The sequence below is a fragment of the Salvelinus alpinus genome, chromosome 26, assembly GCF_045679555.1.
Source record: "Salvelinus alpinus chromosome 26, SLU_Salpinus.1, whole genome shotgun sequence".
Taxonomy (NCBI): Eukaryota; Metazoa; Chordata; class Actinopteri; order Salmoniformes; family Salmonidae; genus Salvelinus; species Salvelinus alpinus.
In genome coordinates this window covers 31,209,602-31,224,682 of record NC_092111.1, presented here as the reverse complement: position 1 = coordinate 31,224,682, position 15,081 = coordinate 31,209,602, and the positions used below count along the sequence as shown (strand labels likewise).

The 15,081-nt window shown below is 40.7% G+C and overlaps 1 long non-coding RNA gene across 1 annotated transcript; it reads right to left on the bottom strand.

Annotated features, from left to right (window-relative positions):
- Positions 1–5,690: 5,690 nt before the first annotated feature.
- LOC139555159 (uncharacterized) lies at positions 5,691–14,666 on the bottom strand. Its single transcript, XR_011670949.1, has 2 exons — positions 7,166–14,666; positions 5,691–6,383 (listed from the first exon to the last, which is right to left on the bottom strand). It is a non-coding gene; the product is annotated as an uncharacterized lncRNA (long non-coding RNA).
- Positions 14,667–15,081: the final 415 nt, after the last annotated feature.

The following is a 15,081-nucleotide window of genomic DNA, read 5'->3' as shown; positions in this document are numbered from 1 at the left end:
ATTATGTTATTCAACGTATGGCTTTTCTCAGCTTTTTATGAGTATAATGCAGCCACAGCTCAATTTAAATCTCCACCCGGCTTTACGTCCTAAACCTCTCTTCATTTACAATGAATCAGTTGCTGCTTGCTGTTCCATACTTCACTGGAGACGTTTGAGCAATGGAAAAATTAATTATTCTTAAAGGGCTCAGTCTGTGTTGGTCAATAATCCTAACAGAGATCCATAAAAACAGAATTCCTCACACATATGATTTATGACACTTCGCCCCTAAAGCCTCAGAGCCTTTCCCCTTAAATTGAATTAACAAGAGCTGGTAGCTTAAACTCTCTGCTCAGCATAAATGGCAGCCTTGTGGCCTTACACTCCATCTATTGGTTTTGAGCGACAAAAAGAGTGTTGCTGTTGGTGCCATACCCAGAGACATGGAGAAGAAAGGCTTGACCAAACCATAACATGGGCCTGCCCACTAATGACGGGCTGCTAAACCAGTTCTTGATAGCTGCTGTATTCATGAAGCCGAATCAGCAGGGGACTTAGAAAATAGTCTGCTACCAACTAAGGGCCTTGTGCCTCTTGTGCTTCCCTTGGTTAACACAACGATTATGGGGTTTTTCTGTTTCTTGTTTTTGGAAGTTGCATTAAGATATGTCACTCTCAGAGTCTGATGTTTTTCCTGACCATGTGATCAGACCAGGAAAGAATCTTGGCTCCTGTTATAGCCTTTAACTGGAGTTTTTGATGGTCAGATCAAGTGGCCAGGAAATACTCAGACCCCTATTCGTTCTCATTGGTCAGATTACAGGTGAAACCCTTTATTTCTCCACTCTATTGTCTACCATGGGTTAATTGGTATGCAGTAAATAAACTTTAGATATTTAAAATGTCTCTTGCATTAAATCCAGATGAAACTGATACTGGTGCATTAACACAGAACTTTCTCTCACAGCACTTGGCACTCTATTAGTTCACTTAGCCGCTCCAGGCCTGGAAACAACTGTTCAACATTCTTTTGGCTGGCTACTGTCTCTTTCTTTACACACATTTTCAGACCAGACTAGACCGCTACCCAAACGACTCCTCCCCAAGCAGCACTCACCGCTTTGGGGTGAAATTTCCCCTTAGGTACAGAATTAAGATCCGCTTCCCCTCCCCAATCCTAACCTTAACCATTAGTGGGGGAAATGCAAAACTGACCCAACATCAGTGTTTAAGGGCAACTTCAGCCTTCTCCACACCACAGGAGGCTGTTGAGGGGAGGATGGTTCATAATAATGGCCGGAACGGAGCAAATGGAATGGCATTAAACACCTTGAAACTATGTGTTTGACGTATTTGATACCATTCCACTTATTCCACCCGAGTTATTACCACAAACCTGTTCTCCCCAATTAAGGTGCCACCAACCTCCTGTGCTCTACACTTACCTGGTTGGAGCTCAGACATAACAAGGTCATCCAGAGAGAAAATGAGATAAGGAGATGGACTGAGGAGAAGGACAGGAACCTCAAAGGAGCAGCCGGAACCTCAGATATCATCATCAGTAGTCTGACCAGAAGCACTGACTGGAGGACTCTAGTGCAGTGACCTTCAACCCCTGGTACTTGGACTCCCACTGGTTGCTGATTGGTCCCTCAGGAGGCTAGCTGACACCAGTTGACCCAGTTCTGAAGTGCTTGTTTTCAAAGCAGGAAATACCCCAAAATAAGTACAGTGGAATATGTAGCTACTGTAGCTCTGTTCTATAACTATTAACGCTGTTCTTGCCTGGTAGCAGCTCCCAAGGAATGATTATGGTCCGCCTCCAAAACTAAGCACGACCGAACTCCAGTACTTCATCAATGGATTTGATTGATGGTCAACTCTCAGACAACGGTTCAGTTTGAAGGTTTATGAAACATCTGAATCTGATAGGATCCGGCTGAACCCTTGCCCTCCTACGGGTCTTTTGTTGATTAATTAATACCACAAGTGTGGTAGGCCACGCTTTAGTAGATTTATTCAGCTCAGAAGCCTAATAAACATATTACTGAGAAGCCAGGGTTGAAAAATGGCAAAGAGACATATCAAGTTTGTTTTGGCCTAGATGGCGCTTGTACCATTCTCCAGAGAGTTGTAGACTACTGGTCTACCGGCTGCCTTTTATTGACTCTGTGTCTCACTGTGCGAGGGGGGGAAAATGGCTTTGTATAATAACCAACAAACCCTATGGCGAAAAAAAACTGTTGGCAGCCATTTTGTGCAGAACATAAAAAAAGAGAGTAGAGAGAAAGAGAGAGGGAGACATTTCTGACCGCAACTCATAAACCACACTTTATTTAGATTGGCTCGTACCCATTATTTGTTCACAGGGAAAGCTTTCTGTCTCAGGGAAATATGTTCCAGCGTTTTCAGCTAGCTCAGTGGGGGAGGGGTAGTATGGGGGTGGAGGAGGGGAAGAGAAGGGGTTGGTTGGATGAACTCTTGCCAGGTGTTGTTGCCATGGCATTCCATTAGGCGACTCCATAGCGCCTCATCAGTAGCTGAATGCCAGAGGGAGGGTTCTGAGGAGGGACTAGAACGTTCATCCTCGTCTTCTAGAAGCAATGCTGCATGAACTGTGATGGCTGATTGGCGGCGAGGAGACAGCAGCCACTGGAGGGTTGGCTTCTCACTGATGTTAGGTGTGTCACTGTCGATTCTCCACATGCTGAAGATGATGTGCTGCTGAATGATGCTTGTGTTTGATTGGGTTTGAGCATCTGAATTAGATTAATGATGTGATGGATTGTGGGTAAGATTTTCTAGATGTATGGAGCCAAGGTCATCAATGTGCCAGACTTTATGGATTTCATTTTTTATGGTGAATGTCAGATCATTTGTTTTGTGTCACATCGGTGATGCTTTATACATGTTTGGCAGAATTTGGTGTATGTTTGACATAGGCCTATGCCTCAAATTCAAAATGTCAGTTTCATTTTGTTTTAATCATCCCATTATCATTCATGATATGATAATACATTATCCAGATTAAGATTCAGATTATCTAACCCTTAGTCAACAATAGGGACTCCGTAGTCTTGAAGTATTTGAGTATATTATGATAATTTCATATTATGTGATATTGTAAAAAAAAAAAAAAATGATTATCGTTGATATGTAAAGCGTTTCTATCCACCTATTCATACTAGCTACCTCAGGTAGATATAGCAGTAACTGTACATATTACAAAAACGGAATACGCCTCTTATGGCTAGTCTTAGCAACTGTTGCTATGTGTAACATTGTTGACCTCCACCTCTCCCTTGCTCTTTAAATAGGGATGACAAGCCCATCACATAACGCCGCTGAAAGCTCTCCATCGCCAGGCCTCTGGAGCCAAGCGATGGCCCCTCTGACCCTCTTCTCCATGTTTCCTCATTACTGTTTAATGTATCCATGCTTACATTAGCTGCCTTCCACACTATTCGCACTGCCTAGCTGTCTAGCTCGTAATGGGAGGAAGCACCTCACGGTTCTTCCATTTCGTAGGGCCTAAAAGCAGCACACAATTTGCGTCTCATTTTTATTAACCAAAACTACTCGCTTCTGGTCGTTGTTGCCAAGCTCTCTCCAGGCAGACGGCCATCCGCTGAATTTCATGTTTGGTGATGACAGAATGAGCCCCTGCATCAGTAGGAGAGCAGGATGCCTCAGAGGCCCTGGGAGATGCTGCTGTCATTAGGCCCTATGGGATGTTTGCAATCATGGGATGGAGCTGAATACCTTGGCTGGATGTGAGACGTGTGTGTGTGTGTGTGTGTGTGTGTGTGTGTGTGTGTGTGTGTGTGTGTGTGTGTGTGTGTGTGTGTGTGTGTGTGTGTGTGTGTGTGTGTGTGTGTGTGTGTGTGTGTGTGTGTGTGTGTGTGTGTGTGTGTGTGAGAGAGAGAGTGTTGTCTCTTCAGCGGTGGTGTTTTCAGCTCTCTGAATTACATTCTCTGTCATAGCGACGTTGTGTTTACCACAGTGGGATGCAAACACGGCGTCACAGAGGAGAGCCGTAGAAATGTGAGACACAGAAAAATGAACAAAATACATTAAGACTCTCTGTATTCACCCCAGCACACAACCGAGATAAAGAAAATACTAATTTCAATATAAATGGGATGGGAGCAGTGTCTGTCTTTGAACATCACTTTTGCTCGCCGCGGAAATCTCAACCAGCTTAGTTTCGCTTGGAACTCAGGATGTCAATGTTAATTTTCTCCTCGTTGCTAAGGAGACACTCTCTGAGAGGGCCCTGATTTCCTCCCCCCGGTCACCGAAGCTTTCAGTCAAAGGACTCTTTCTGTGGACAGTATTCTCAGTGCTGCTGACATCTCTCTCTCTCTCCGTGTTGCGCAATCAGATACAGAGGAACATCTCCAAATCAGGGGTTCTCTCTGCAGGCATTGAGACCTGACAAAGAATGCCGCTATTGATTCTTAATGGTGGAAAACGTCCCCCCTGCAATCCTATTCAGAGTAGTTACTTTACAGAGTGCCTTCTCGCCGTGATTGCCAGTGTGACGATGGTAGCCGATAGTTATCATTGGGCTCCCCTTACGTAGCCTATACTCACACATAAGCAATAGCTCTGTCTCTTTAAGTTATCAGTATCAAAATGCTGGCAGCGAGAGACACATCAGCGGGGAAATGGCAAACTTCGAGACAAGTTGCCAGGGGAGCTATTGTAAACACTAAACATTTCAGGCTGTCAAATCTTCAAAGGTGGAAATCAGTGACACAAATAGCTGTTATGTACTGCCTTCAAATGAGCCCTCTCAGCCTCTGTACTTCACCTCTCTGACTGACACGCGCTGTCACTGAACATGCTGTAAAGGTCGGGGCATGGGGGACTGGAAATGATACATGGCATAGCACGCATATATTCACTGTCATGAATCTCCAGAGAGTAGGCTAGTTCTCCCTCTGTAGTGGTAGGGGAAACGATGTATACAGTCTACACTGCATGTAGAAAACATTAGGATCCCCTTCCTAATACTGAGTTGCACCCCCTTTTGCCCTCAGAACAGCCTCAATTCGTCGGGGCAGGGACAGGGTGTCAAAAGCAGAGATGCTGGCCCATGTTGACTCCAATGCTTCCCACAGTTGTGTCAAGTTGGCTGGATTTCCATTGGGTGGTGGACCATTCTTGATACACATGGGGAAACTGTTGAGCATGAAAAACCCAGCAGCATTGCAGTTCTTGACACACTCAAACCAGTGCTTCTGGCACCTACTACCATACTCCGTTCAAAGGCACTTAAATATTTTGTATTTTCCATTAACCTTCGAATGGCACACATACGCAATCCATGTCTCAGTTGTCTCAAGGCTTAAAAATACTTATTTAACCAGTCTCCTCCCCTTCATCTACACTGATTTGAAGTGGATTTAACAAGAGACATCAATAAGGGATCATAGCTTTCACCTGGATTCACCTGGTCAGTCTATCTTTGTGTGTTTGTGTGTCCCTGATATTGGTATATCTTCATTGTTGTGGATCTACCATTGGTATGTATAATGTATAGTGCCTTTGGAGCTGTCCTCTGTTCCATTGGGGTGTCATCAGAGTCTTCAGTTCCATTGGAGTGCCAATGGTTCCAATGCACCACTATTGTCTTTGTTTACATATAGAACCACAGAACACTACACCACAACATTCCCAGTCTTAGTAAAGACAACTCAATATCACATTATTTTCACAACTCTTTATTTAGATTTGATACAATCAGATTGAAATACTGACTTTATATTCAATGTATTTCAGGAGCTGTGATATTATTCCTAGAAAGCACCTTGTTTTAGTCCTCATACACAAATACATTGGAAGTATAGGTGGTAGAATAGATGCAATGTTGCATTAAAATGTGTACTGAAATAAAGATTTTTTTAAATTTAAAATTTACATTTTTACAAAGAACAAAATTGCACATAACCCAGCCCAATCTTTGGAACCAGAACAACCTAAGACAAGACCTCACGTCATCCTATCTGAGTCCATATGCAAGTGGCAGAGAATCGAGCAGAGTGCGGCTAAGCGCCCAAATCCTTTTAGTAGCCCAGTGACACATGAATGAGGGGAGAGAGAAAGAGAGAGAGAAAGGATGGAGAGGCAAATACTGAAAGAGTGAGGGAGAGGGAGAAAAAAGTAGACAACCAATTTGGGAGTAATGCAACTAAAAACAGACAAGTGTAATTTCATCCATCTGGGCTGATGTGTAAAAGCGCTGCGCCGAACATTCCCCATGATTCCCACTGATTGATCTCCTCCCTGGACTGAAACACCTATTATTAGCCACGAGCCTAATAGCACCAGGATGTCCCGCTGCTCTCCCAGGGGCCAATTCTCCGGTCGGTCATCTCTTCCTTCACTCTCTGCAGCTGTGGAAACCAACAAGGGAGAGTGGGTGGGTGGGTGGGTGGGTGAGTGGGGGGGGGCACGGGTATAGGGTGAGGATAGAGGGTTGGGTGAGGAGAGGGAAAGGGGGAGGAGGGGGTGGTTTGAAGAGAAAGAAGATGGAGATTCGGAGGAGAGAAGAAGGGGATATGGTGATGAAGAGATAAAGGGTTGGGAGTGGAGGGTGACAGACAGTGAAGAGAATAAAGGGTTGGGAGTGGAGGGTGACAGACAGTGAAGAGAATAAAAGGTTGGGTGTGGAGGGTGACAGACAGTGAAGAGAATAAAGGGTTGGGAGTGGAGGATGACAGACAGGGAAGAGAATAAAGGGTTGGGAGTGGAGGATGACAGACAGTGAAGAGAATAAAAGGTTGGGTGTGGAGGGTGACAGACAGTGAAGAGATTAAAGGGTTGGGAGTGGAGGGTGACAGACAGTGGTGGGTAGAAATAGCTAATAACACTCAGGAGTTAAAACGGAGTGGAGAGATGGTGAAATCAAAACGAGGACAGGGAAATTGAATCAAAATTGTTAATCAACATTTTTTTGAAGAATTTTCCATTTATCTTCTTATGTCATGATATTGAGACAATCATTGCGTTTCCCTTAACGATTTCACCCCTTGTTGTTCTTGTTCAAATTCAAGTGGAGTTTATTTTGTAAAATGGTCAATTAATTTAAGAAAATGTGGAAAAAACTCTGGCTTCTAAAGATTTCGTGATTGAATCTGCAATTGGATGTGATTGCCATGGTGATGACAATACTCACGTGACAGGAAAAACAACCAGCCTTCATACATCAAGATAGAGTCCAATGCAACTGCACATCTATCAAGAAACAAAACTAGAAGAACTTAACATGAGGAAGGTGAATGAGACATTTTTGGTTGTATTAGATAGCATCGTTGACCTTTGGGTAATTGTATCGTCATAATTTAAGATAAGGTAAGTCATTAGTTAAGCCCTCATTCAGTCTCTTTGAGTTTCATTGAATAAGGCCTTTGGTGAGGTTAGTTGCATTTCCAAGGGCCACTGATGTCTACAGGCTGCAGTCTGGGTCAAAACCCTCAACTTGAAAATGGCAGTTGGAACTAATGAAAATAAGATCTTAGGGACTTTCTAGGAAATGCACTAATGACTATGAAATGATATGGCTTGCAATACCAATGCTCTAGTCTAGAGTGACCATTAAACGAATGCTATTATTGTTCTGTGATCCAGAGCTCAGAAAGTCAACATCTATTATCCTCAGATTAGTGTTTAATGCAGTTAACACACCTCTACTAAGAGGAATATTAATAATATGAATGTGTTATCCTCTCCATGCACTTAGTTGGGCCTTTATCATCTCTTTATGGAAAATGTATAGCCTGTTTTGCATTTTACTGAAACATTGGGATAAGGATGTTATGGACAAAGGAGACAACTCCTAGAATGTGTATGAAAACAACAAATGCGTGAGTGAGAAGGATCCAGTTTACTTATAACTATTGATTTAGGTTTCAAAACATTGGCCATGAGAAAAACCCTTGTTCAGAATTCAGTTTCAGGTAGGTGTTTATGGGGGCATGGTAGACAATAGTTAGGATATATCATCTGACAACTCCTGCAGTGTCGTTTTCATGAGAACCTTGGCAGCCCAGTGAATGAGTTGGGTTGTCAGTCACAGGGCATTTGACCAGGTGTGATTTTTTTTTTTCTGCCTCAGCTCACTCTGTGCTCTTAAATTACATGCTCCTTTTGTTATAGCCATTAATGCATTGTGTGTGCCACTTCCTCCATCGTTCCCACTTTAGTCAAATGTAGGTCAATTTGCTCCTACGTTTATTATTAATTCATTTTTGCAGATTATGTGCAATGTGCAGTTGGTTCTGATCTGTCTAACTGCAATGTCCAGTTGGTTCTGCTGTATCAAGGATGTTAATTTCTCTCAATTTTGTATAACTGTTTGGATTTTGGAGGTAATAATGTAGGCCTTCCCCAACACTAGGAAATTAAAACTGTAAATTGTTTTATTTTCATGCCTTATATTTGTCATTTTGCTTTTTAGAAATGCATTGCATATTTTTTTCTGAAAAAAAGAAATAAATGCGATTCTCGTAGTATTTGCATAAGGGTCTGTGTGTAGTGTTTATGTTCCAGACTGTATGTCACATATATGATTAGGTCTGAAGTTTTTTACACCACATCTGTTCACTTATCCCTTCCAGAGGGTAGGCTCTACAGGCTAACTAACATGCATTCCGCTAGTGTGTAGATGTCTTTAGGTCTTTCAGCAGGACACATGCACGCATGCATGCACAAGCAACTTGGTCATAACAGAATTTCGCCAAATGTTGGTTATAATGGAACATTTAAAAACATTTAGGATATTTTTTAGAACTTTCTGGTGAGAATTTTCTTTTTTTTGTCTTGCTTTACCTGCTCAGGAACTGTCAAAAAAAATGGTATCTGATGGAAAACAGCAATGTGCACTGTCCCACTCCCTATCAACTAAAGAAAAAGTATATCGACGTTAAACAAAAAATGTGTTAGTTTTCCATATCCCTCATCCCAACTTTTGTCACTCATTCGTTTGTTATGTATTTACATTTTTTTAAATTAAATCAATTTTCTGAGATAAAGACAGCAGACTTTGCTCTGCACGAGCGTGTGCACTGATCTATCTATCTCGTGAATTACCAGCTCATGACCCCAATTTAGCCTCCCATGATTTGTCAAAGAAGTATTGTCTCTTGCATCGTAACTACTGATACATTCCAGTGATTGTAATTTACATCGCCGTATGGGGTAGAATAGGCAGAGCATTATGGACAACTTTATAGGAATACCCTGTTGGGAGTTATAGCCACCTGCGTATTCAGACTCAATGCACAATAGCCTAATTGCTCTTCAGTGGAAGGCCCCGCCACGGGATCTCCAAAATGAATATGTAGATGTTTTTGTTTTATAGTAGAAGATCAAAGGCGCATTATCATAGTCTTCGCGGATTAAAGGGTTCTTCTAATCAGTTGCAGCACCATATTAGCCAACACTCAACTCAGGAAAACGTTTACGCGGTGAGCCTACATGGGAAATAGGCCTGTTATTGCCACATGGTTTCTGTTTTATATCACCCACCTGTGTGTGTCAAATAACGGCTAATGTAATCATTTGTAATAATACAATGTAATAATGATGATGATACTATTTATGTAGGTCTATAAAATAATCATATTAACCACAATAATAATAGACTACAAATAATTTATTCAATAGGAATCCTATGTGAATATATATGTGAAATTGTAAACATATTGTTTTGTGATGTAGACTGCAACAGTGGAGAAAATATACATTTAGCAGTTACTTTTTGGGCACTATTAACAGTTCTAAGATTTACGCACACATGGGAATTTGTTTATCCTAAATATGTCATGTGTTCGCCCTCTGCACGCCTAACAACAGTGGCCTGTGTACAAGATGTAGAAGATGACACGCAAACCCATCATTCGACTCCATTACATTTCTCATCTGACAAATTGTGCCAATGCAGACCAAAGCTTGAAGCTGCAGTTCTGAGGTGTTGCTTCTCATTCATTCAGCTGAATTCTTCATTCTTATATGATTTATCTATTGTAAAAAGTTGTTGTTCAGGCCTATACGTGTTTGTGTCCATTTTTTTTGTTTTAGTTTTTCAGTTGCACATAATAGGCTGTGAATGCATACTATCTTCAAGAATGGCAAAAAATGACTATTTACAGTATGGATATCGAGGATGAAAGACATCCATACGACATCGTAAATACAACAAAAACGACGGCTATGATTAACACACGAAGCCTACCTCTCCAATTATATTTCAGGAGGTTTGGAAATTAATTATTGCCTTTGAAGTACATTAGAAGGCTGTGTGATTTGCAAGTGTTGAACCGAAGGCCTCACTCGATGTGGCTGCAAACGAAAAAATTACAAAATGAAAAAAGGGCTCACGGGAAGAAAAAGGGTATCTTTGTTTGCCCCCCTTTGTTTACCAGGACGATTTTTTTTCTCCATTTTACTAATTCATTTCAATGCCTTTCAAACTGGAAAATGGAAATTGCTCTTGCCCTCTATTTCGGCAGCAGCGTCCTGGCGACAGAGCAATTTTCTATCATCAGGGATAAACGGCATCGAACAGTATATTCTGATAAAAAAAGCCCATGATTGCTGGCCTTCCTGTCTGTCATCTCTCTGCGAAATCCTCTCCTTCAAACCCGAGCTGTGTGCTGTCAGATCTAATAATGTTGCGTATTAAGTCGAGAGAGAGAGAACAAGCACTAAAGGGTAAGGAAGCCACGGTGTTCTTATTTGTCCCAGTCGAAGATGAAAGGTGTTCGGCACAGCCAGCAGCTTAATTTCGATTAATTGCGGCGTAGACATCTTGGTGGAAATAAATCGTCCAATTTGTAAGTTAGTGATAGGCCCGACTCATTAGACTAGCCTTTCTGTAAAAACACTGTGAACTTGTATATACGTCTCTGAGAAAACATTAGGCCATATTGTTTGAGATGGATTTTGTATTCGCATAACCAATAAGACCATGACATAAAAGTACATGTTATCATCAGTATGTTTTCAATATTAGCAATACATTCACTTGAAATCCACCTATGAACCATTAGAGAAAGTCAACCTCATCATAAATTAATTTGATAAAAAATGCGAGTTTTTTAGGTTTTGACTTGGCACCTGATAAATGGTGTTTGCAGGTACAATAGCTCTAGTGTCTTTATCAGTGAACATGAATCCCCACACTAAAACAATGCATTCTGAGTATTTCGCTTATTCACAATTAGGAGAAATGTATCAGAAAATCGATTTATTGGTGCTTTCAGTTGTTCGTTCGTTAATTTCCAATGCTCAGTCTATATTTAATCTTCAGGCTGTCTCAGTCAACGTAGTAATCATTTAAAAAAGTAAACAGAGTGTTTCCACAAAATGCGAGAAAAAGAAAACAGTCGAGATTAATTAAAATGGTGTGTATGGGTCACCGTTTTGGTGCAGTAGTTTCGACCGTTTTGAATGAAATCCATTTGACAATGGAGGCTAATGGTGCAGTTCCTTGTTTATTTGTCATAATTGAGGCCAAAACGAGTTACTTTTTTTCGACATCACTCATCGCCAGTCGGTCTAGTTGTAGCCTATAGGCCTTCACCTATCTTGCTGTGCTATGCTCTTAGAAATGGTCATGTATGGGTTGAGTTGCACTTGCTGCATTATGCCTATATGATTCTGACATTGCTCGTCCATATATTTATATATTCTAAATTCCATTCCTTTACTTAGATGTGTGTGTATTGGATATATGTTGTGACATTGTTGATATTACTTGTTAGATATTACTGCACTGTCTGAGCTAGAAACACAAGCATTTCGCTACACTCGCATTAACATCTGCCTAACACGTGTATGTGACCAACACAATTTGATTGATTTTGATTTGATTCTGATGACTGAGAAATAACCATTGACTTCCGTTGAAATGAGTCAGATCAGTGTAGTCTATTCTTTTCAACATGCAAATAACCAGCAATCACTGTTGTTTTGTTAATGTGACCGTGATATTACGTGTGGACCACAGGTGGCTGGAGACACCTTAATTGAGGAGTACGGGCTCAACGTAATGGCTGGAACGGAATGAATTGAATGGTATCAAACACTAGTTTTCCATGTGTTTGATACTATTCAATTCCATTCCATTCCATACATTATTATGAGCAGTCCTCCCCTCACCAGCCTCCTGTGGTGTGGATGCCTAGATGATTTACATTCCACATTTTTACGCACATTCGTTTTGCGTCAAAGTGCGTCAAATGTTGTGCGCTATGATGTTAGAAGGGTTAGCTCTGCTATGAGCAAACAAGGAACGCGGTCTGGTGATGTATGGGGAACTGCAAACTCAGATGCTACCCTTCTGATTTGTATTACAGTATTACAGTTAGACAGCTGCGTGTGGCATCCATCTACGTTCGCTTTCCCCACGCCACTTCCCTCACACTGCAGCGATGGAAAAGCATCGACAACTTTAAGTCTGTGAAGACCCAGTGGGTTTGAGTTCTGGAGAAGAGAGACACTTTTAACTGCTTCTGCTAGACTGGCAAGTCCCCACGCCCCAAATGCTCCTGAAAGCAGAGCTCTACAAGGAGAGCTCAATGAGATGGCTTTCCATGCAAGCCAGTCAATAGCTGTTAGAGCGAGCTACCGCAAAGTCCCAGCACTTGGCAGAAATATGAATGTTTTTAGTGCGGGCTACATGTTAACGTTCAAATATGATTAACATGTGTATCCATTTTAAACACCGAGACGCAAAACGCCACAAATACACGTGACACAAAGACCAACAGTCACACAGATATACACACACACGCGCGCCCGCAGGCACATATACATACACATAGTTCCTTTTAGAAGAGACTTATAAGACAATACGCCTTTACTAATAATTATTGACAATAACCACCATTGTTGTTGTTATTATTATTATTATTATTGTGTTATATCCATATTGTGTGTTATGTTGCTCCAACATGCAGTCTATTTTTGCGTAGACTAAGTAACTCATAGCCCATGCAGTTCCAGTTTAGGAATCCCATGCCTATTCCCAGTGGTTTGATGTTTGAGTTATTTTAGAGTCATCTTTCACAGCTTGAATTAAAGACCACTTCTGTAAATCATCACAACCATTGATTTGACGGTGAAGGTCAATCGCCTACTCAGGAAAGCTAAAATAGTTTTTCATAGCTGCCATTTGTTAATTTTAACATTTCCCATTAACTTTTGCTAAATTTGCGGCATAATCTCCTCATGCCAAAAAAATGGAGAACTATAGCCTTTTAGGCCTTGAACAGAGAGCAATATATGTAATGTATGTATGTATGTATGTATGTATGTATGTATGTATGTATGTATGTATGTATGTATGTATGTATGTACGTATGTACGTATGTATGTATGTATGTATGTATGCTTTATAAAATTGCACAGCATCAATATAAGCAAATATATTTCCTCTCAAAATAATACATTATGGTAATAACAATTGTATACATTGATTGCATGTACAGCTTACTATTTAGAAATATAAATCGCCTCAAGACTATTTCCAAATGCGAAATGTTATGTTTATGGGGAGGGGGGGATAGCCCACGTCCATCACAACACTGTGTCTTCAGACCATTTAAAACAAACAAAAAAACAGTGATCTTTCATTATTTTCACCACTTCAATTAATCTCCATTGGTGTACAGCTTCCTTTCGCGCCTGCGGGACACGCTAGGCTACACTTCCACATTACACAGAAACCATGTTCGGAGGTCATAAAACTGTCACGGTAGGTGATTATGCTGCGGTCTCCAAAAGGTAATAAACTATGATGTCTCAACTAATCAAGTACCGAGATAGTAAAGCATGCAAGTAATAGCACAGAAAAGCCCATCAACGTTTGCCTTGTGCCATTCGAAGCCGATTAGAAAAGGTATGGGTCTGGTTTCTCTCCTGCGTGTTGAGGTGGAACTCGGGATGAGACATTCTATGTTAGATCAATCAGGGATGACGACGTCTAGGCTAATATATTGTTCTAAGTCCCATAAGGTTACTAAGAATTGCATTGATTCCTACCTCATTTAATGTATCTGAACAAATACATAAATCCCTATGTAGCCTTTACAAACAAAAATGTGTCAAATCCATCATGCAGAAGACATGGCTCATAGGTATCTTACCTACATTCCTGATGTCCATATAGAAGTAACCTTCAAATATTTCGTTTTTATATGAAAGCCTTGGTTTAAAATCCAATATTAAAAGGCATTTCATATATTTCATATCTACCAACTGTCTCTGTGCTTCTCTCTTGGTCCACTGCTGGAAAATGATTATCCGGCTGGGTTGTGCACTTTTTAAATCCCCCAAAGTAAATAACAAGCCTGGCAATAATAGCAAGGTACCAAGTTCTTGTTATAGAAAGGGAGAACATTGAAACTAAACGCTGCATTTAGACAACCATTTTTGATAAGAGGATAATTGAGGCGATACTGGCGTATAATTAGGGGATAATTTATGCTATATTCAGTTTTATTCCACCTTCCCAAAACAAACCCAGTCCATAATCATTACAGGCGAAATGTTCTTAATTTTATAGCTCCAATTTAAGTAAAGTGTGGTGGTTAATCAAAGAGGTTTTAGTTATAACTGATTGCGACCATAATTGCTTTTTCATCACCATTTTGAAATATATGAATCACACACTATGAAGAAAAAAAACGCGTTGACAACGCAATTTTTTTAACGACAGGTTTTATGAAAGTAGAATTGGAAGATGTATTATTGCATTTGCATTGATAGTTTATATTGCAACTGAATTTGCCAAACCGCACTGTATAATTTGCATATATTTCCGACTGTAGGCTATCAAGAATCTTATTTCAAAAGGGATAAATGATACTGTCAGTTTACCACGACATCCATCCTTCCTATCTGCAATACAGTGTTTTTGTCATCTTGTTGATTCGTCGCATGCAATTGTTCTTCGAATAACCTAATCATTACGACAGTATAGAAATGGTGTCAGTATATTTCCAGAGTGATGATATGGTGTGTTCAAGATGATATTCGTTCGTTAGGCTAAATCAAACTGGTGTGGGATACGTTTTGCGTAATTTGGGG